Consider the following 25,308-nt stretch of genomic DNA (forward strand, 5'->3'; position numbering starts at 1 on the left):
GGAGATTTCAAGTCCTTGTTTGACTTTCTGAGGGAAAATTCTTCTGAGGAAGACCCCAATTTGGTCATTCCAGAAGTTGTTGACCCGCCAGAAGTTGAAGGTCCTTCTGCCCCAAGGAATCTTGCTGCCATTCTTCAAGCTCTTGAGAATGGAGATTCTGATCTTCCTGCTCCTGAGTATGAAGAAGATGCTGATATGGGAGAAGCTGATGCTGAAGATCATCCTGCTAAGTCTATTCCTATTGAGGAAAATCAAGATGATCATCTCACAATAGAAGCTGCAGTTCAGAATGTTGTCCCTCTGAACAGAAGTTGTGAAGCTTCTTCTGGTGAACCCTCTCTTCTGGTGAAGACTCTAGAGGTTATTCAGAAGAACCAAGCTGAGCTAGCTTCTCGTATGGACAAGCAAGAGGACACCAATGCTGAGTTCCGCTCTTTCATGGAGAGGCAGACTGAGAGCAATGCTGGAATTCATGACATGCTGGCCAAGATTATGTCTAAGCTAGGGTCGTCTTAGTCCTTTTGTGTCTTAGTAGTTTCTCTTTGTTTCTTGCATCTGTCTTCTATGCATCTTCCTTGTACTTTCTGATAATTCTCTGTTGCTATCAATGAAAATTATCCTTCTTTTCTCTCATAATTGTTTTGTTTTTCATCTGAATCTTTTGTGTTTTTGATGTTATGACAAAAAGGGGGAGAAAATGTGATAAATGATCTGATTTATATTATCAGTTGCTGGGAGAAAGTCTCCACATTTCTAACAGAAATTGCAAGTTCTGTGTCTTTGAGTGTTTTGCAGGAAGTGAAGATCTTCTTAAAAGCTCAACATGAGAAGCAAAGACATGGGGAAAAGCAATTCTGTATGGAATCAAGCTCATGGAAATTGAAGCAAGCTGAGTGCTATGAAGCTTCAAGATCAGAAGCAAGAAGGAAGAATGTTCTGATATTCTGATGATAGAATATGCTCTAACACATTCTTATTCCTTATATGTTCTGATGCATGTTTTTGTTCTAAATATGCTCTGAAACATTATTGTTTATGCTCTGATACATATTTTATGTTCTGATTCATTCATGCTCTGACTTTTGTCATTTAGTTTGTTCTGTAACATTTCAGGATGTAGAGATGCTCTGATGATGCTCTGGTACATTCAACAATGTTCTGATACAATCTAGCATGCAATGATTCAAGAAGAAATTCAAGCTCTGAAGCTGTCCTATGGAAGCAAGAATCAGAAGCTATGAATGTTCTGAAGATCTAAGCATATGTGATCATCTCAACTCAGGGAAGTCCTTTATTTATAAATTTCTTCCAGTATTAATTTCAGGGGGAGATTATTTATCTCAGGGGGAGATTGTTAATCTTAGGGGGAGACATATTCACACACTATGTTTATATGCTTATGCTATAGCTGTGTAATTGTCTTTAGCCGTCTGATATTCTGATTGCAAATTCATATCATTTATATATGTTTTTGTCATCATCAAAAAGGGGGAGATTGTTAGAACAAGATTTGTTCTGATCAATATTCTTAGTTTTGATTATAACAATGTATATGAATTTTGTATGAGATAATGTGGTACTCTAATACTATGCAATTTCCATTTCAGGAATTATATAAAGAGTATGCACAAAATCAGCGCAAGAAGCACTTACTCAGAAGGTTCAGCATGCAACATCAGAACATGGTCTGGCAAGACATCAGAAGATGGTCAAGTAGAATCAGAACATGGTCTATGGAAGCATCAGAAGAACTTGAGATCAGAAGCAGAAGCACTGAAGTTCTCATGGTATCACGCTCATAAGCACTTCAAGGTCAGAAGACAAGAAGATGCTCTGCACCAAGCTGTTTGTACTCTAATGATATTCAAACGTTGTTTACACAAATATCAGATCAGAAGCAAGTACTAGCTGGCAGGCTACGCTGACTGACAAAAGGAACGTTGAAAGCTATTAAAGGCAACGTCAGTAGACACAGCGAAAGCAAGACTCGAGGTAGTTGACAAAAGAGTGAAACATTAAATGCAATGTTGTACGGAATATGCAAAGCATTAAATGCTCCCAACGGTCATCTTCTCAAACGCCTATATATTGAAGTTCTGATGAGAAGCTATGTTACGAATTCTGAATACAACACTTGTGCAAATTTACAGAAACGCTGTTAAATTCAAAAAGCTCTCAAACTTCATCTTCAACCTCACTACATTGCTGTTGTAATATATTAGTGAGATTAAGCTTAAACTTAAGAGAAAATCACAGTTGTGATAATAGCTTTATAAGAAGCATTGTAACTCTTAGAATTTGTTTACATTAAGTTGTAAGAACTAGAGTGATCAGGTTGTTGATTAGAATACTCTAGAAAGTCTTAGAGGGTATCTAAGCAGTTTGTTCCTAGAGTGATCAGGTTGTGATCAGTATACTCTAGAAGACTTAGAAGTTGTCTAAGTGGAAAACCATTGTAATCTTGTGTGATTAGTGGATTAAATCCTCAGGTGAGGTAAATCACTCCAAGGGGGTGAACTGGAGTAGTTTAGTTAGCAACAAACCAGGATAAAAATCATTGTGCAAATTGTTTTTATCTTACAAGTTTTAAAGCTACACTTATTCAACCCCCCCCCCCTTTCTAAGTGTTTTTCTATCCTTCAGTTTTTGCCTTCTATAAAGGATGTGTGGGAATTTGTTAAAAAAATATACTCTGATATTCAAAACTCCTCCCAAAGTTTTGGTTTAAAATCAAAGTTAAGGAATGCGAAACAAGGTGGTAGAAGTGTAACTGCTTATTACACTGAGTTGTTAACCTTGTGGCAAGAGTTAGATCTCTGTCATGATGACAATTGGAGGTGTATATAAGATAATGTTTTGTTTCTCAAGAGGCAATAAAATGATCGTGTCTTCATGTTTTTCAATGGGCTCATTGAAGATCTTTATGAGGTAAGAGATAGAGTTTTAGGAAAAATATCATTGCCAACTCTCTTTATGAAACTTTTGCAGAAATGATAAGGGAGGAGGCACCATAAGAAATTATGATGGGCAAGACACCACGAAGCTCTGAATCTGAAGACTCAACTCTGGCTACTAGGAGTCTCGACGAGGGAAAAAGTTCAGACAAAGTTCCTTGGTGTGATCACTTCAAGTGAGAACGACATACGCATGAAACTTGTTGGAAGCTCAAAGTAAAACCTCCTAACTAGAAGAAGAAAGGTGTTCATGCACTCCATACTAGTAATTTTGATCAAGGGTCATAATCATCCTCGACTCAGTTTCCACTCACAACAAAAATAACTAGAAAATGGGTTCAAACTCCTCGAGTCTCCAACTTCTTCTTGCTCTATAGCAATAAAAGCTAATTCTGCATATCTTAGTGTTGATCCCATTCATACTTGGATAATATATTCAAGTGCCTGTGATCACATGACAGGTGGATATATTTCGTTCTCTTCATATAGTCTATGTGCAGGTAATTAAAAAATAAAAACCCCAAATGTCTCCTTTTCAGCCATTATAGTTAAAAGGTCAATTGTGTTGTCTTTAGTGTTAACTCTGAAAAATGTCATTGATGTTCCAAACATATCATGTAATTTAATGTTAGTCAGTAAATTAGCCCAAGATATAAATTGTCAAACTAATTTTTTTCCGATCTAACTATGTCTTTCAGGATTTGAACTCGGAAAAGATGATTGACAGTGCTAAGAGAGTGGAAGACTATACCGCGTTAACATTGGATCTACATCACAACTACCTTAAAAAATAATTAGTTCTTGCTTTGAATTTTTTTCTGTTTTAAATAATAAAGATGACAACGTTATGGTATGGCATTTACAATTAGGTCATCCTACTTTTTGTTACTTAAAAGACTTTGCGAAGCATGTGAGTTTGCAAAGCATCATCATTTCTAATTTCCAATACAACCTTATAAAACATTAAAACCTTTATCTATTGTTCACAATGATGTTTGGGCCCCTAACCGTACAAGTACACACACTCTCTAAAAAATGGTTTATCACATTTCTAGATGACCATTCTAGAGTGTGTTGGTGTACTTGTTAAAAGAGAAACCAGATGTTTGTCAAACTGTAAAAAGCTTTTTTTACAAAGGTGCATAATCAATTTCAAACAAATATTCAATTCGGGGTTTTGCTAAATTTTTCATAACATAAATTGGAATTACGAGTTACAATAGGTATGTCATTTAAACAATCATCATAATTGTAAAACTATAGGAGTCTACTCACTCATTGATGTGTTTGATAAATCAATTATGATCTTATGCATAATGAACATAAATAAAAAATAAAGCAAATAAGGAAAACATAGCAAATAAAATAAAACACATATTTAAAACAAAATAGAGTATTACAAGAGTACAACAATGAAATCTTATTTGATTATAGATTTTTTATGATAAACTATTTCCAAATGATTCTCTGTGTCCTAAACGAATACTAATCATGCATATTTATAATGATGTTAATTAGGATCATTTATCTCCCAATAACCACTAATAAGTAGATTTAATACATAATAATAACAGAGGAAAGTGAAAAGTTCGTAACATACAAAACAAAGTAGAACAAATAAAACTAAAGTAAAACAAGGAATCTGAAAGCATTATACCTGTAATGCCCATTACAGATTTGTCGTAATCTTTCATGTTTTACATATATTTGTTTTTACGATATGTGAGAGGTATAAGGGGAATTATACTCACAATGACCAATATGAATTGGTTGTGACTCCCACTACTTCTTTGCATTTCCCACTTCGTTCTTCCTTAGTTTTTTTGGGACTTTAATTATTCTTCATATAAAAACAATAAAATGGTAGTAAAATGACAATAAAACTGAGTAATAGTAGTAAATTCAATGATAAAAATTGAACAATAAAAATGATAAAAACTAGATTTATCAGTTGACTTAGGTGAAGCGCTATGAGCTTGAGCTATAATATTCACGAAAGTCTAAGATTATGAAAATAGTTAAACAAGACATTCATCAAAGTACGCAAAATTTCTCTCTTAGCTACTCTACTCTTCTCAATTGTACCTTAACAAAATCCTATTACAAAATTTCTTATTAAGGTTGAATATAGTTCACAAGGTCTAATATAACATCTTATCCAACTAAAGAATAAGATAAGGTGGCCTTTGTTCAATATATGAGAATATTGTTTCAATCAAAGGGTTACAAATCTTAATGGATATTTCAAAATTAACAACCTTGACTATGCTATGGTTGATGACTATCTTAAAATAATAAATATAGAAATAATTAACATAACTCAGAAGTACTAGGAAGAATAACCAAGATGTAGGAAAAAGACAAATCTCAAACGCGAAAAAAAGACTCAAAGGGTAAAAAGAAAACATAAATCCATGAATGAGAAAGGAAGTATAAACACGAGTCGTGGAAACAATGCATCAACGATTGCAAATGTTATATATTAACTAATTACAATAACAAAATCATACATAAAATAGGTAGATCCAACAGTCTTGAACGCGTTATACAAATTTACAGCCACATCAATACATCATCAATACGAATCGATAAGCACACATGTCACACTACAAATAACAAGAGAAAAAAAATAACATAATGAAATTTCAACAAAACTCTTAGATTTCCACCTTAAACCTAAGCTACAATTCTAGGGGGACACTGGTAACACGTCAGTGCAACACTGTCAGCAGCAAATTTGATGCTCACTAAGAGAAAGATATTCATGAGACAACGTATTTAATTTTATGAAGAAAGTTGACTTCGACGAAGGTTGAAGATAATTTGACAAATTATTATGGCGAGCAGGTACTCACGATGATAAGCTCACACTACATTTTAGACTTAGAAATATTATAATTCATTCAGACTTGGAGTTGGACGAATAGGATTTTGAAATAGGCCAATGACATAATTTTGGCCTTATCTGTCTCTTGAGAAGGACGCGTAAAGGCTTGCAAGAGGCGAAGCACATGCAGATGAAAACATGTCATCTTTAGAGTAGAAGACCGTTCTAGTCGAATTAGTATATATAAGAGTCTTGGTAAATAGATTTTCCGTATGTTCAACATTGTACTATACTCATAATACTCAAAGTATCTAGCGTATTGAGAAACGAGTCTCTATGAGAAATGTACGTTTGAAAAACCTTTTTTATAGTTATAAGCAGTTTATTTACATTTAAAGCCATTTACATTTCTTTTACTTTTCCTGTAAAAAACCTTTTACATTTCTTGCCTAGTTTATCTTCCTTCGCCCTTTACGTTTAAAAGCAAACCTTTTACAGTCATTTATCTCTTTTACCTTAAGATTGTCTTTACATTTAACGTCTAGAAAGCTTAAATACATAAACACTGAACACAGATGTCTTAGGATCAATCAAGTCGATTTTGCGAGTAACCAAAGTATCTAAATTTGGAGGACTAGCTCTTGTTTATCAAAATCAAGGGTAAACAAACACACCATCTCAGTAAAATTCCATTTTGAATCTTTTTCAATTTTTTATAGACTTCAATACTTTTTTGACCCACTGCTAGTTGAAATAACAAATGGTCTAAGGGCTTTTGTAATGGTACGACTATAAAGTGGCTCATCAAATTATATTAAGAGTCATCAATCAAGAAAATCTACATCTCAAACCCAAACTCAAACTCAATAAAAATAAGTTTTCCTCATTACACTTAAGGCGAGTTTGTCTGCTAAACCAACCTTCATTGGTAAAATGATACTTAATGTCATTATTATTATTATTATTATTAATAATTTGTTATTCTCCTATTTTTATTTTTAAAAAATGATAAAATTTATAAAAATATTTAAAACTTATAAATCAAAATAAATTTTTATTTAAGCTAAATATTTTTTTCGTCCCTTAACTTATACTCAGGATCCAATTTGATTCCTTAAGTTTTAAAAAGATCATTTTGATCCTGCAAATTTCAAAACTAGACCATGTTAGCCAATTCTGTCTATTATGTTAATCAAAGTCAACGTGTAAGCCTATGTGGCAGTGACATGGAATGCTACATGGTTATGCCAACTTTTGTGACCGATTTAGCGATGCAAATCAAGTGTTTATTAAAAGGGTTTAACCAAATTTGAGAACTGCATCAAAATTCATAATTAAAAAATGGGATATGAAGGGCCAAAAGCAATTAAAATTCATGTAAGTAGGCTTAAGAAATTTTAGGGAGTGCTAATAAACCCTACAGAGGATATTGTTAATAATTTGAAGGATTATGTTGGAAAAATCAATTTTCCACCTGGTGTAGAAACTTTTGATCTTTTTTTTTTTACCCTATTTCAAACTATGAAGAAGATAAAGATTTGTATACAAAATCCAGAAAATCCAAAACATACATTTTTAAGTGATTGATTTAATGATCTCTAAATAACTCACAAAAATCCAATGACACATGTCATATGCCATGTTAGCAAAAACTAACGTCGTTAGTCACATTTAAATTGAAATAACTAACATGAAATATTTTGAAAACTTAAATGATTTTTTTAAAGATACGAAAAAATACACCCAGAATATTAGATACGAGACGAAAAAAGATATTAAACCGTGTATTTAATTTTGTATCTTTAGTAAATCTTGTATATGTATATAACATATTAAAATATAATAAAATAATACAACAAGTTAGTAAGTCCTTTATTCAATATTTAAAATTAGAAAATCACATATGGTGTAAATGGTCATCATTTCTCTTGAGGGTAAACGATTTCTCCCTTCGAACGCGTCAATAACTGTCTAATTGAATCAAACAACCACCCACACAACGCGTCTCCTTTCACACGAACGATTTTAATCACTCGTTGTATCACGAGGAAATTACGCCATTTCAAGTATTCAAATCAATTCCCTCTCTCTCTCTCTCTCTCTCTCTCTCTCTCACACACACACACACACACATTGCTCCTAGTTATTTTTTTATTTTTGAAAAAGTTTTTGTAACTAAATATATAACACTCGAAAAGTATTTTAAAAAACTAAAACAAACTTAATAATCTTTATTTCTATTTTTGGTTTTTCGTTTTCTTAATTAATTATTTTATTTAAAGTTAAAAAAAACTTAACACTCTTTTAGATGTTTAATATAAATTGCTTTCAATTTTGTTTTTATTAACATTATACCATTGTCTTTTAATTCTTACTATTCTTATTAAAATAAAATAAACAGTTGTGTGACAAAGTATAAGGTCTCTTTTGGAACATATTATTAGTTGATCTAAACATCTTCGCTTTCGACTCATGGTAATCAAACAAAAAATTTGGCAGAGACATTAACTTCCACCAACATTTGGTCATTAGTACAATGCATAATAGAACCCAAAATAAAAAATAGGACAATTAATATATATATATATATATATATATATATATATATATATATATATATATATATATATATATATATATATATATATATATATATATATATATATATATATATATATATATATATATATATATATATATATATATATATATATATGAGAAAACACTTTTTTTTAAAAGGCATAATAAATTTATTATATATAACTAAATGCAAAGGCACTAGCGGCCAAAATACACAAGTAGCAAGAAAATATTGGATGCAAAAAGAATCCCTCACACTAATAATTCATCACAAATCGTGCGCGACCATACATTACATCGATAAATAGTTAGCAGAAACAATTTATGACATAGCCTTTCTAATTCCAAGTCTATCTTACAATATGGACAATAATTTTCATACTCATGTTCCATTTCAACCATTTCATCTGACACCACATCATTAATTGTGTATCTATATCCTCCACACGTAGACTTATACATGCACACAATTGGTGATGCTTCTTCTAGCACTTCCGTTAAACCGAAATTATCAAAGTATTTATCTATTTTTCTCCTACATGATGAAAAACATCTTTCGTTATTCAATTGTAACAGATCATCAATTGCCTTTGGTCTCGACTTTTCGCATCCTTTTATAATAATTAATAGTGAGAACAAATATATGCAAGCACGATATTCTTTTTCGTACTCCAACCCTCAAAATTCCCAAAATTTCTTCTACATTTTCTTTATTATTCTTTACACCATTCTCCAACATTAACATTAAATCTTTCAATAAAATTTCTTGATTTTTGACATTTCACATTCTTTTTTCAAATCTAATTTGTGCTTCAATATTTCTAGGATTATTAAATCAGACATACGAGTTAATATCATCTACTTTGACAATACTGTAAACTTCTTGATCTTCTCCTACTTGATGGAGAGCCTTGCATGTTTCCTTAAGATTAAACAATGCATTTATAGATTCTGAAGAAACTTTACATGTAATGTAAAGTTGGATGTCCAATGGAAGATCTTGAAGATTTTGTTGAAAATCCATTAAAATAATACTCCTTTCTGTTGTTGTTGCTGTTGTAGGGAAATCAAGTTGAATCGCTTTAATTTTTCTAAACAAAAAACATGTCAAAAATCAAGAAATATAGATGGTAAAAACATAATTGTTTATTTCAAATAGTAAATACGCATGGAAATATTGTTTGATACATTAAGACAATTAGAGAGAACAAAATATTTGTGCAAATTCGACCAGAAAAATTACATAGAAAATTATCTGGTATAATATGAAAGCTTATGATCAATTAGAGAGCTTAAAGCGGAGTTTTATATAAAATATTTAGAGTGGAGAAGTTATGACCCTTTTTATAATCTTTAAAATAGTAATGAAAGTCATACAATCTTATTGGAATGACTAAATAAAATGAATTCATTGTCTTAAACACCATTGGAATTTTAATATATAGAATACAATTAAACAAATTTGAATACAATGTATTCGAATGAAATTCAATTTTTTATTATTGTCTTAAATTCCATTTGAGTTTTTATAGATATAATCAATGACACAAAATTACATACAATAAAATACAATTAATTCTCTTGAATATAAAATCAAAATTACTTCAATATTACATATAATATGATTTTAACATTATATTTTGTCAAAAGTATTTAATATATTCAACTAAAAAACATTTATTATAAAAAGTATATATATATATATATATATATATATATATATATATATATATATATATATATATATATATATATATATATATATATATATATATATATAGTTTAGTAGCACTATTGAATATGATTCTTCTATGTACTTTCACTAATTCAAATTTGTTGATGATTTTAATTTGCACTTTTCAATTGAAATATTTGTTTATAATTAACTTATATACAACTATTAAGCAATTATTTAATTTTAATATTTCTTCCTTTTTATTGATATATTTTTATATTTTCCCCTATTCAGAACTAGTGACGTATCGCGGTCCGCCCGAGTTTTCCACTAGTTTTGGATAAAGTTTTAACCAATTAAATTACAATCGTAAAATATACTAGTGTGTATACCCGTGCGAGACACGGGCTTAAATTTATGAGAAAAAAATACTTTAGGTTTATTTATAATTTATAATTTAAAATAAAAAAGTTTTAATTGTTAATAATTATTATATATATATATATATATATATATATATATATATATATATATATATATATATATATATATATATATATATATATATATATATATATATTGTATTAATTAAAAAAATTACCTATGAACCAATATTACATATAGATAATAAAAAATAACAAATAGATATTTAAGATAAAAATTTGTTTTATATTTTATAATTAAATGTCTAAATAGTCATCCAATAATTTAAAAATACAAATCCAAAAATATATTTGTGTTTTTCATAATAATGTATCAAATAAAAAAGATAGTTCAAAATTTAAATATAATAATAATATGAAAACATTGTTCATATTTATCAAATAAATCATATGATTTCAAAAAAAAATATATATTTAACATAACATTTGTAGTTTAAATATTTATTATTAAAAATTTTAAAATGATACTCAAATATATTTTTATGCAAAGTTACTCAAATGGTTTAAATTTAAAAAATTTGAATTTAAAAAAATCATAGGAAAAGAATAAAATAATTAAAAATATTTTTTGTGAGAAACTATTTAAACCAAAAATTATTTTATTTAATTATATTTTAAACAAAAATTCCAATACTATAAAACTCATGTTTAGCAAATCATAACAAAGAGGTACCTCTTTTGTTTCCATGGGTTTGAATTCTTATAACGGAGCTCGTTACACTAATTATTAGATCATTTTTATTTGCAGGCTAAGATTCTATAAACACTTTTACATAAATATGATCTTTATAAAGTATGATAAATATGATCTTAAGATTCTATAAACACTTTTACATAAATATGATCTTTATAAAGTATGATAAATATGATCTTTACAAAGTATACATACATAAGTAGGCAATATTTTCCATTCCAACATTATTTTTATAGGATTGCAGAATATTCTTGCAGTTTATCATATTTCATATCCAAATATATTAACTAAAATAAATGCTAAATTTCATGAATAATTTTATTTTATTGAGCTTAGCTCGATTCTACGAAGAATATTATAATAAAAAATAAACATATATAATTTATAAAAAAACAAAAAATGCTATAAATATACATTTAAATAAATTATGACCCTGTAAAAATTACAATAAAAAATTAGGACCCCTTAAAATAATAGGATCCTATAAACATTATAATAATTTATGAATTAACAAAATGACATATCAAGAAATAGGTCTTGATCTTAGAAACACTATCATATAAAAAAACACAATTATTTGTATCTTGTTATAATTAATAAAATAATTTTTTTATTCAGGCGGAACAAAGTTATAAGAATATAGTAAAAAAATAATCACCATTCAATTATCATTATTAGTTTGTTATTTTATTAGTAGTAAATTATCATTATTGATTTGTTCATTTTTAATAAATTGATAGTTATTAAATTTTATTATATGCAGACCATTAAGTTATTGTTCCATTGTTTAATATTTATTTTCTTTCTATTAATAGTTATATTTTAATAATAATTCATTATAAATTTACCATAATCAATTGTTATTACCGCATTAAATATTTTCTGTGTCTTACCAAACTTCCAATTTTTTTAATCCATAATATTATCATTTTTCTTAAGTACACTTAAAAATAAAATTAACTGATTTAATGTTCCAAAGCACTATGAATATTGATTTCAAATATGAATATTAAGTTTAGAAAGCAATTATGTGCAAATAAAACAGTACACCTTCCATTACTTGTTAGTGGTGCATTACATTATAAGTAAATATGTGTCATTGAAATTTGAATATAATTTGCATCTATTCCAATCTATACATGAATGTCGAGAACAAAAACATCATAGATTCAATGTGATTAATAGGAGACTTTGTTGCTCGCAAAGGTTACATCAAATTTGCATTAGAACGTGATATTGAGGTTCAAAATTCATTACCAAATTTAATGTTTATCTTAATATTTTAGTTTTGAAATCATAGACCTCCTTCCTATTCCTTATTTGTTAAATTGATGTTATAAAATATTTTTCGATTAAGTATATATTTCAAGTGTGAATCTAACATTTAAAAATAATTAATATCAAATTTTCCAATAAAAAGTTAGACTACTTATAAATTAACAATTATACGATATAAAAAATATTTATAATAATAATAATAAAATATTTATATATTAAAAACTGAAAGAAGAAAATTAAAATATTGAGTAAGAATAATCTTTAGCGGTCTATATTAATCTATCACCAACCGTCCAACTTTTTTGAGCACACAAATATAATTAATGTTACTAAATTAAACTTGTAAAACACTAAGTAACTATTTAATTACATTAGCAATAGCTTGTTATATGTTGACCAAAAATATACATTAGTTGTAGATTAATTTTTAACCACCCACATCCTCAAAATAAAATATAGGAAAAAATATTTGTTTTTGTTCATAGGGAGAAAGATAGGGGCTATATTCAATTATAAGGTTTTGCTTGAAACTTTATTTAATTGTGAATCCTATAAAACCTGCAAAACAAAACAAAAAAGGATAAATTACACATAAAATCTTAGTATGATGATGTGCTTAAGTGTAATTAGCATAAAAAACTATTGTTAAAATAATAGAGACAAATTGCACATACCATTTATAATAACATTTTCTTGTATTTTAAGATAATAAATAGTTGATCATACTAAAGTTTAACCACTGCGAAGTAAAGAAGCGAGAACTGAAGTCATCATCTCAGCAACAACAAAATAGAAATAACAAAGAGCAATCACTAAGAATCAAAATAAATTGGAAAAATTAATAAAAATTACAACATGAAAAAATTTCACTTAAAAATTAAAACAAACCTGAATTTTAATAGCAATCATCTCCTATTTTATGTCTCTTGTTTTTCTCTATCTTACTCTCATTTTTCTCTATGTAGTAGTTACTTGTATTTGGTAGAATATCTATATTTGACTCCGCCATAGCATTAGCAGGTTGTTACCTGAAACAGAAGTTGAAAAAAAAAAGAGAACTAATATTTACCACATATAAAGAGAAAGAGGTGAAATAAGTGAGAGATGAGTAAGAAAAGATTGAAGAAACAGAGCATGATTCCTACCACCATGTTGATGACACTATGTGCCCTAATAACGACACTATTTTTCGAGTATGTAGAACGGAAATGAAGAACCAGAAGAGTTACCTGAAAAAGATGAAGACTAAATATTAAATGTCCTCAACAACTCCATCTAAGGCATTAATATCCTTAATCCAATCAAGTTTATCATCAAAATTCTTCCAAAGCTACTTGAAATTCAAAAGAAACCCAGACCATGATTCAAAATAAATAATATATCGGACAAAGAAATGATTCAAAACAACAACAACCCAGACAAAAAAATCTAACATATGAAAGAAATTACAAATATCATAACATTGATTTACATGCATTTTACAAAATATCGTATTATGAAGAACAGGGAGAAATTGGCGAGAGAATGAGTGAAAGTGAGGCACTAAAGAATGCCTAAAATCAAACAACAAAATAAAACAAAAAGAAGGAATAGAAACTAAAAGCAAACAAATTAGAACAGATCCACAATACTCATCAATGCTCTCTGCTTCTTTTAACTTCCATTTCTCTCTCACTCAAATTAATCACAACAATCACATCCACACACAGAAGAGTCATGAAGATGAAGAAAAAAGTTTACCAGCTACGGTGGCCTGGCACGAAGAATATTTAACCGTGGTAGTGGATGCAAGCAAGGCACGATACAGGTGAATGCCGATGGCTTGGTGCCGAAATGAAGAGGGGTCGTGCGGTGTAGTCGTTGATTGGTTGTGGAGGCGTCGACGCCGCATGTCTGTTGAGATGTTGCAGCTTTGTCGGTTGAGGGCGATTTGCCGTCGTGAAATCATCTTGCATCCATCACCGGAGATCGCAACCTTACCACCTCCAAATCACACAAAAACGCACAGATGCGCCGCCACCGGAAACCGCAACATCACCACCTACAAATGAAATTGTGAGAAAAAGATGAGATGAAATCATGAAGAAGAACATATATTGATGTAACAACAAAAAAATACCTTCTTTGATTTCTCAGATCTAAAAACATCACTTATCTTTTTAATAGATCTAAACAACACCACTAATTTCACAGATTTGAAATATCATTGATATAAAATTCACAGTTGTTCAAAACGATTCAGAAAATATAAATAAAAGAAATCAAAGTTTGAAGATTGAAAGAAACATTTGAGTTTCAACATTGTTGTTGAAAATACAGAAATGAAGAGATAAGGGAGAGGAAAGAAACGTGGAAGAAAGAAGAGAGGAAACTATGAAAGAGAAAAAAGAAGAGAAAATGAAGAGATTCTGTATGTTTGAAAAATTAAAGATAGATTGGATTATTATTATTATTATTATTATTATTATTATTATTATTATTATTATTATAACAAAATAGATGACTTTAGTGAATAAAGACCAAATATAAATCATTTTGACGTGTTGAAAGAAAATTATATAAGAGTAGTTCAAGCTCCAATGTGTCTTTTGAGTACTCTATGCATGGAGCATAGTAAAAATTCAAAATGACATTGAAAGTTGGAAAGAAACATTTCAGCTTTTTGTTTTCCCACTATTTTGAGAAGTTAAATAGAAACTTAAATGGTTATTAAAGATTAATAAAAATAAAAACAAATTAAAAATCAATTTGAAAAATGATTTTGATATTAATAGAAATATTTCCTTTTATAGAAGAAATATAAATAGAAGAATACATGAGAGAGTGCCAACTCATCTTGCTTTATTATATTCTATGATATGATTTTAAACAAGTTTTATAAAAAAATATTATTTATAATATATGGAAAATTTTCATCTTATGATTAAAATTATTAAAATTAGTTTTTAATTTTTTTTTTTAAATTTTTGTAACTAAAATATATAATACTAGAAAAGTATTTAAAAAAAAAACCAAACGGGTCCTAAATATGGTTTATTTTGGATACCATTTTAACCAATTAAATTAGAATCTTAAAATATATATGATTTTAAACAAGTTTTATTCAAAATATTATGAAGTTTCATTAATTTATAATTTATAATTTATAATGCTTTTTTTAAGTTTAGATTAAAGTAACAAATATTATCAAACAAAAGACTTAATTATACTCTTAATCTCCATATGTTATTTGATTTAAAAAATATTATCTGTCTATTTTAAATTCAAATGATTTTGTTCCTTCATACAATTTGTTTTTCACTAAAAATTAAGGAGTTGTTCATTTTTTAACATATATTATTTATCAATAATTTGTTATATTTCATACATCACACATGATTTATAACACTAAACATATCATGAATTTTAAATATAAAAAAACAAGAAATTAACTTGAATTTAAAATATTGAAATTAATTTCGTGAATCAACTAAAATAAAATTAAGACTAAGCAAAATTAAACTAAGAAATAAATATTATATACTATTTTATATTAACATAAAAATAAATTAAATTTGAAAAATTATTCTAAAATTTAATCTTGAACAATTTTAAATTAATTAATTAAACCTTTTCCTTTTTACAAAATTTTAATTGTTTTCCATTAATATTATTGAAATGATTTTTCTCTATTTTGACTAATTTTAAAATACTTTTTATATCTTTAGGACATTGCATTGTAAAACATATTTTCCTTTACAGTTATTGCAAATTTACAAATTTTTTAATTTTTTTTTCTTTAAAAAACCTCTTTCTCCTTTTGATTCATTTAAAAACATTTTCATACATTGTATTTTAAAAAATATTTACCTTTTACAGAAATTGCCAATTTATAATTTTTCTTATTCTTTTTCTTTAGAATAATTTAAATGATTTTTTTTCCTTTTGACTCATTTTTTAATGATATTTATAATTTTTTTAGGTTACATTGATTTTTATTTATACCTTTAAACCATTGTATTGTAAAAAACATATATTTTACAGTTATTCCTCAGTTCAGTTACGATGAAGATGGCAGAATAAATTTATATATGAGAAACACAATTTTTTTTAAAAGGAAGAATAAATTTATTATATATAACTAAATGCAAAGGCACTAACGGCCAAAATACACAAGTAACAAGAAAATATTGGATGCAAAAAAATTAAGTCACACTATTACCTCACCTCAAAGTGTGCGCGACCATACATAACATCGATAAATAGTTAGCCGAAACAATTTATGACATAGCCTTTCTAATTCCAAGTCTATCTTACAATATGGACAATAATTTTCATACTCATGTTCCATTTCAACCATTTCATCTGACACCACATCATTAATTGTGTATCTATATCCTCCACATGTAGACTTATACATGCACACAATTGGTGATGCTTCTTCTAGCACTTCCGTTAAACTGAAATTATCAAAGTATTTATCTATTTTTCTCCTACATGATGAAAAACATCTTTCGTTATTCAATTGTAACAGATCATCAATTGCCTTTGGTCTCGACTTTTCGCATCCTTTTATAATAATTAACAGTGAGAACAAATATATGCAAGCACGATATTCTTTTCGTACCCCAACACTTAAAATTTCCAAAACTTGTTCTAAATTTTCTTTATTATTCTTCACACCATTCTCCAACATTAACATTGAATCTTTCAATAAAATTTCTTCATTTTTGGCATTTCGCATTCTTTCTTCAAATCTACTTTGTGCTTCAATATTTATAGGATTATTAAACCAAGCATACGAGTTAATACCATCTACGTTGACAATACTGTAAACTTCTTGATCTTCTCCTACTTGATGGAGAGCCTTGCATGTTTCCTTAAGATTAAACAATGCATTTATAGATTCTGAAGCAACTTTACATGTAATGCAAAGTTGGATGTCCATTGGAAGATCATGAAGATTTCGTTGAAAATCCATTAAAATAATACTCCTTTCTGTTGTTGTTGATGTTGAGAAATCAAGTTGAATCGCTTTAATTTTTCTAAACAAAAAACATGTCAAAATCAAGAAATATAAGAAATAAGCATGAAAATATTGCTTGATACATTAAGACAATTAGAGAGAACAAAATATTTGTGCAAATTCAACCAGAAAAATTACATAAAAAATTACCTGGTATAATATGAAAGCTTTAGATCAATTTGAGAGCTTAAAGCAGAATTTTATATAAAATATTTAGAGTGGAGAAACTATAGCCCCTTTTATACAATCTTATTGGAATGACTAAATAAAATAAATTCATTGTCTTAAATACCATTAGAATTTTAATATATAGAATACAAAAAAACAAATTTGAATACAATGTATTAGAATGAAATTCAATTTTTCATTATTGCCTTATACTCCATTTGAGTATTTAGGACATTGCATTTTGTAAATTTACCTTTTTATAGTTATTGCAAATTTACAAATTCTTTTATTCTTTTTCTTTAAAAAACTATTTTCTCCTTTTGACTGATTTAAAAACATTTTATACTTTTAATACATTGTATTATAAAAAATATTTACCTTTTACAAAAATTGCAAATTTGTAATTTTTCTTATTCTTTTTCATTAAAATAATATACATGGTTTTTCTTTTTTTTGGATTAATTTTACATGAATTTTTTACCTTTATAACATTGTATTGCAAAAGTAAATTAAAATTTTATAGTTATTATTACAGAGTTACCAAATTTTCATTCTTTTCCATGAATTATTTTTAATGGTTTTTCTCATTTGTCTCATTTTAAATGAATTTTTTATACCTTTTGAACACTGTATTGTAAAAATATATATAGGAGTATTACATTTACAATTATCGCATATTTACTCCTATATCCCGTAGCTACGATGAAGATGCAGTCGCGAGAGAAGTAAAAAAATACTCATTTCATGAACATAACGCATAAAAACCCAAACCCCACACACATCGTAACCGAATCCATTCATCTCAATCGTTAGGATTTTCTTCTTTCTTCCATGGCCGAGGTAATCAACTTACCTCCTGAATCTCACGACCGATCTCCTCCCACCACCACGGCTACTCCTCCTCCAGCCGACGACGATCTCCCCCTCCCTCTCTCCCTCGTCGGAGATACTTCCGGGACGACATGGATTTCGATTGCCGTCCCTTTGGTGGTGGCCAGGTGGTGGCCGAGGTGGTTTCTACAACCGTGACAAACATCGTCATAGCCCTTGCCCTAATTATCGTGACCACTTCTATTCTCCTCCTCCGCAGCAGTCTCGACATTCGCCTCCGCCGTTTAAGAGATCCAGAAGGGGGAGATCGCATAGACCTAACGACAGGTGAGTTAATTATGCATTAATCATTTAATAATTGCAGTTTTATGAGTAATTGATAATATTTAATCTAGGGTTAGGTTTTATTTATATGAACTTCAGATTAGGGCAACTCGTTTCAATTTGGATTTTTTTGGTATGAACTGTTAGATTTCATATTAATTTAGTTATGGTTCTTCATTTGAAAATCAAATCTTGTAAGCTTACAAGTATTTATGGAGAAGTTAAACTGTTGAGCTTGTTAAACATGAAAAGCTATTGTGATGCAATTCTCGTTGATGTAGCTAATAGTTCATTGTATGTTTTTCATTTTCTTTTTGGATGCCATCTTGTGCATCTGTAGTAATTAGTTCTCTCAGAATTACTGCTCTGATTGTTTGATTGTTTTCTATTGTTTTTATCTCAAAAGGAATTTTTAAATCAGGGGAAATCAATAATATATGACGGGTATATTCATTTTAATGAAAAAGAGAGAACATAATTTTATCATGCTGAAAATTTTATTGACATTCATTAGGGTTACAACTTCCATAGTTAAATCATAATGTTCTATCATATGTCATATCTTTATCGAGCACATTAATCTTTAGATCTTTTTCAATAGTTTATGTTCTTTAAGTTCTTCATTGTGGAATAGTATATGCTTTACCAAGTAGCATATGGTTGGAGTGTGGATCTAACTTTCAAGGAAATTTCTTTGACACAACACTTGATTTGGGATATGATTGGGGTTTTGGCATCTGTTTATTTGGCACTAAATGATTTGCTGAAGGGGTTTTTCTATTCATGTCAAGGGGTTTAGAAGCTTTGTTCCATCGATTATTTAATTTTCTTTGTTGTTTTTTTGTTTGTTTAGAAGGGTTCCTTGCCTGTCTGCCTTCTCTTTTTTTGTCAAAGAAATTTCCACTTGAACTTATTATTATTATTAGTCAGGGCCGGCCCTGGGCCAGGGCAAGCAGGCCCATTGCCCAGGGCCTCACAAAAATTAGGGCCTCAAAATTTTAGTTTTGGGCCTTTGAAAAATTAAATATTATATAATTAGTATAGTATATTTCAATAAAAATGCAAACTAGTTACCTTATTCTAGCGGTTGAACTTGTCAATTAGTTGTAACCAATTTTTGAGTATTGAGTTGTGTGTTCGATACTTGGATTATGGTTTTGTTATTTTAGCAATTGAATTATTTTAATTTTACAACAAAATTGGTCTTATACAACTTTCAAGCTTATTACATTTAAATTTATTCATTATTAAAATTGATCTTACAATATTATTTTTTAAATTTTAAAATATCACTTAAATATAATATTATTTTTTTAAAATTAATATTTTTGGATATATCATTTTAAAAAACTATATGATTTTAGTTATAATATAATATTTAATGATAAAGATTTAAATAATTAGATATCAAAATTATTCTTTTAATTTATAAAAAATTAAAAAATAATTATAATAATTTCTAATATTTTTTTCAAAAAAATGCTCATAAAATCATGCAATATTTAAGATATGTTAGAGCTTTTGTGTCTCACAAATATGTAAGAGTTAAGAATTGGAATCAGAAATTTAATCTAATCCTTAAATCAAAAGATGAAATCAAACTCGTGCGATTGAAAAATACAAGTTCTACAATGACCAAGCAAGTTAATCAAAAATTTTGCTCGTTTGCGTTTTTCTATTTATATATAATCATTAACCTTTAATTTAAAAATAGAATAAAAAAAAATCAAAATTTAAAATTAGTTGCTTTTTGTTTAGGGGTCCATTTTTATTATTCGCCCCGGGCCTCTAAAAAGTCAGGATCGGCTCTGTTATTAGTATTTTTATTTTTGTGTAGAAGAACTTATTCTTTTAATTCAACTTAAAATTGATGATTTTACAAGTGCCGTTAATATCAAAGTGGTCTGTCATCGTAGAGTTCAAAAATCTATATGGACATTTATATTGAATGAGTGTCTCTTTGTAATGTGGTTGTGGATTACTATTGACATAGGGAAAAAAAAGTAAACTACATTGTCTTTGGCATTTACAATTAGGTCATCCTACTTTTTGTTACTTAAAACACTTTGTGAAGCATGTGAGTTTGCAAAGCATCACCGTTATTTCCAGTATAACCTTATAAAACATCGAAATCTTTTTCTATTATTCTCAATGAAGTTTGGCCCCATAACCGTACAAGTACACACACACACACACACTCTCTCTCTCTCTCAAAAATAATTTATCACATTTATAGATGACCATTCTAGTGTATGTTGGTGTACTTGTTAAAAGAGAAACCATATGTTTGTCAAACTGTAAAAAGCTTTTTTCACAAAGGTGCATAATCAATTTCAAACAAATATTCAAATCGGAGTATTGCTAAATTTCTCATAACATAAATTGGAACTACGAGTTACAATAGGTATGTCATTTAAACAATCATCATAATTGTAAAACAATAGGAGTCTACTCACTCATAGTTGTCTTTGATAAATCAATTATTATCTTATGCATAATGAACATAAATAAAAAATAAAGCAAATAAGGAAAACATAAAAAATAAAATAGAACATGTATTTAAAACATAATAGAGTATTACAAGAGCACAGCAATGAATTCTTATTTTATCAAAAAAAAAATTATGATAAACTATTTCCAAATGATTCTCCATGTCCTAAATAAATACTAATCATGCTTATTTATACTGATGTTAATTAGGATCATTTATCTCCCAATAACCACTAATAATTGGATTTAATACATAATAATAACAGAGGAAAATGAAAAGTTCGTAACATACAAAACAAAGTAGAACAAATAAAACTAAAGTAAAATAAGGAATCTAAAAGCATGGGTGCAGTTACCGTGCATAGATAAAAATCTATGCACCATGCATAGATTATTATGGACCCTTGGATCAAATTCTAGACATCAATTGTTATTATTCAATACTCAATACTCACCACTCAATACTCAATACTCAATACTGGATTAAAAACATGATCCAATGACTTATGTAGGCTTATGCATGGTGCATAAGTAAATCCTTATGCATATTAGCCAAAGACTAAAAGCATTATAACTATAATGTTCATTACAGGTTTGTCGTAATCTTTCATGTTTCACATATATTTGTATTTATGATAGGTGAGAGGTATAAGGGGAATTATATTCAAAATGACCATTATGAATTGGTTGTGACTCCCACTGCTTCTTTGCATTTCCCGCTTCGTTCTTCCTTAGTTTTTTTTGGGACTTTAATTGTTTTTCATATAAAAGCAATAAAATGGTAGTAAAATGACAATAAAACTGAGTAATAGTAGTAAATTCAATGATAAAAATTGAACAATAAGAATGATAAAATCTAGATTTATCAGTTGACTTAGGTGAAACGGTATGAGCTTGGGCTACAATATTCACGAAAGTCTAAGATTATGAAAATAGTTAAACAAGACATTCATCAAAGTACGCAAAAATTCTCTCTCAGCTACTCTACTCTTCTCAATTGTACCTTAACAAAATCCTATTAAAAATTTCTTATTAAGGTTGAATATAGTTCACAAGGTCTAATATAACATCTTAACCAACTAAAGAATAAGATAAGGTGACCTTTGTTCAATATATGAGAATATTCTTTCAATTAAAGGGTTACAAATCTTAATGGACCTTTCAAAATTAACAACCTTGACTATGCTATGGTTGATGACTATCTTAAAATAATAAATATAGAAAGAATTAACATAACTCAGAAGTACTAGGAAAAATAACCAAGATGTAGGAAAAAGACAAATCTCAAACCCGAAGAAAAGACTCAAAGGGTAAAAAGAAAACATAAATCCATGAATGAGAAAGGAAGTATAAACACGAGTGGTGGAAAAAATGCATCAATGATTGCAAATGTTTTATATTAACTAATTACAATCAAACAATCATACATAAAATAGGTAGATCCAACTGTCCTGATCGTGCTATAAAAATTTACAGCCACATCAATACATCATCAAGACGAATCAATAAGCAAACACGTTACACTACAAATAACAAGAGAAAAAAAAAACAACATAATGAAATTTCAACAAAACTCTTAGATTTCCCCCTTAAACCTAAGCTACAATTCTAGGGGGACACTATTAACACGTCAGTGCAACACTATTAGCTGCAAATTTGACGCTTACTAAGAGAAAGATATTCAGGAGACAAATGATTTAATTTTAAGAAAGCTGACTTCGACGAAGGTTGAAGATATTTTGATAAATTATTACGGCGAGCAGGTAGTCACGATGTTAAGCTCACACTATATTTTGGACTTAGAAATATTTTAAGTCATTCAAACTTGGAGTTGGACTAATAGAATTTTGAAATAGGCAAATGCCAGCTTTTGTGACCGATTCAAACATGGTTATGCCAGCTTTTGTGACCGATTTAGCGATTCAAATCAAATGTTTATTAAAAGGGTTTAACCAAATTTGAGAACTGCATCAAAACTCATAATTAAAAATGGGATATGAAGGGCCAAAAGCAATTAAAATTCATGTAAGTAGGCTTAAGAAATTTTAGGGAGTGCTAATAATCCCTCCCTCTCTCTCTCTCTCTCTCTCTCTCTCTCTCTCTCTCTCTCTCTCTCTCTCTCTCTCTCTCTCTCTCTCTCTCTCTCTCTCTCTCTCTCTCTCTCTCTCTGACACACACACATTACTCCTAGTTATTTTTTATTTTTTTAAAAGTTTTTATAACTAAATATATAACACTAGAAAAGTATTTTAAAAAACTAAAACAAACTTAATAATCTTTATTTCTATTTTCTGTTTTTTGTTATCTTAATTAATTATTTTATTTGAAATTAAGAAAAAACAATACTCTTTTAGATGTTTAATATAAATTACTTTCAATTTTCTTTTTATTAATATTATACCATTGTTTTTTAATTCTTACTATTCTAATTAAAATAAAATAAATAGTTGTGTGACAAAATATAAGGCCTCTTTTGGAATATATTAATGATTGATCTAAACATCTCCATTGTGGACTCATGGTAATGAAACAAAAAAATCTGGGAAAAACATTAACTTCCACCAATATTTGGTCACGAGTACTATGCATAATAGAACCCAAAATAAAAAATAGGACAATTAATATATATGAGAAACAAACTTTTTTTAAAAGGCAGAATAAATTTATTATATATAACTAAATGCAAAGGCACTAACGGCCAAAATACACAAGTAACAAGAAAATATTGGATGAAAAAAAATACCTCACACTATTACTTCACCTCAAATCGTGCGCGACCATACATAACATCAGTAAGTAGTTAGCCGAAACAACTTATGACATAGCCTTTCTAATTCCAAGTCTATCTTACAATATGGACAATAATTTTCATACTCATGTTCCATTTCAACCATTTCATCTGATACCACATCATTAATTGTGTATCTATATCCTCCACACGTAGACTTATACATGCACACAATTGGTGATGCTTCTTCTAGCACTTCCGTTAAACCGAAATTATCAAAGTATTTGTCTATTTTTCTCCTACATGATGAGAAACATCTTTCGTTATTCAATTGTAAGAGATCATTAATTGCCTTTGGTCTCGACTTTTCGCATCCTTTTATAATAATTAATATTGAGAACAAATATATGCAAGCACGATATTCTTTTCGTACCCCAACCCTCAAGATTTCCAAAATTTGTTCTAAATTTTCTTTATTATTCTTCACACCATTCTCCAACATTAACATTGAATCTTTCAATAAAATTTCTTGATTTTTGGCATTTCGCATTCTTTCTTCAAATCTAATTTGTGCTTCAATATTTGTAGGACTATTAAACCAAGCGTACGAGTTAATACCATCTACGTTGACAATACTGTAAACTTCTTGATCTTCTCCTACTTGATGAAGAGCCTTGCATGTTTCCTTAAGATTAAACAATGCATTTATAGATTCTGAAGCAACTTTACATGTAATGTAAAGTTGGATGTCCATTGGAAGATCTTGAAGATTTCGTTGAAAATCCATTAAAATAATACTCCTTTCTGTTGTTATTGTTGTTGAGAAATCAAGTTGAATCGCTTTAATTTTTCTAAACAAAAAACATGTCAAAATCAAGAAATATAGGAAATAAGCATGAAAATATTGCTTGATACATTAAAACAATTAGAGAGAACAAAATATTTGTGCAAATTCAACCAGAAAAATTACATAGAAAATTACCTGGTATAATATAAAAGCTTTAGATAATTAGAGAGCTTTAAACGGGGTTTTATATAAAATATTTAGAGTGGAGAAATTATTTTTATTTAAAAATGTTTTTATTCTCTTTTTACTCATTTTAAAGGATTTTTATACCTTTAAAACATTGTACTATAAAAAACATTACCTTTATAACATTTTATTCTTTTTCATTATAATTTTTAAATGGCTTTTCTATTTTGACTCATATTGAAATACTAGTTTTATACCTTATTGAAGGATTTTTATACATTTAAAACATTGTACTATAAAAAAACATTTACCTTTAAAACATTTTATTCTTTTTCAAT

At 28.3% G+C, this 25,308-nt stretch overlaps 1 long non-coding RNA gene across 1 annotated transcript; it reads right to left on the reverse strand.

Annotated features, from left to right (window-relative positions):
* Nucleotides 1-13,123: 13,123 nt before the first annotated feature.
* On the reverse strand, nt 13,124-14,804 carry LOC131657210 (uncharacterized). The gene is made up of 5 exons (XR_009300529.1): nt 14,571-14,804; nt 14,192-14,492; nt 13,597-13,680; nt 13,340-13,479; nt 13,124-13,190 (listed from the first exon to the last, which is right to left on the reverse strand). It is a non-coding gene; the product is annotated as an uncharacterized LOC131657210 (long non-coding RNA).
* Between the last annotated feature and the right edge of the window lie 10,504 nt (nt 14,805-25,308).

This window comes from Vicia villosa, linkage group LG3, assembly GCF_029867415.1.
Source record: "Vicia villosa cultivar HV-30 ecotype Madison, WI linkage group LG3, Vvil1.0, whole genome shotgun sequence".
Taxonomy (NCBI): Eukaryota; Viridiplantae; Streptophyta; class Magnoliopsida; order Fabales; family Fabaceae; genus Vicia; species Vicia villosa.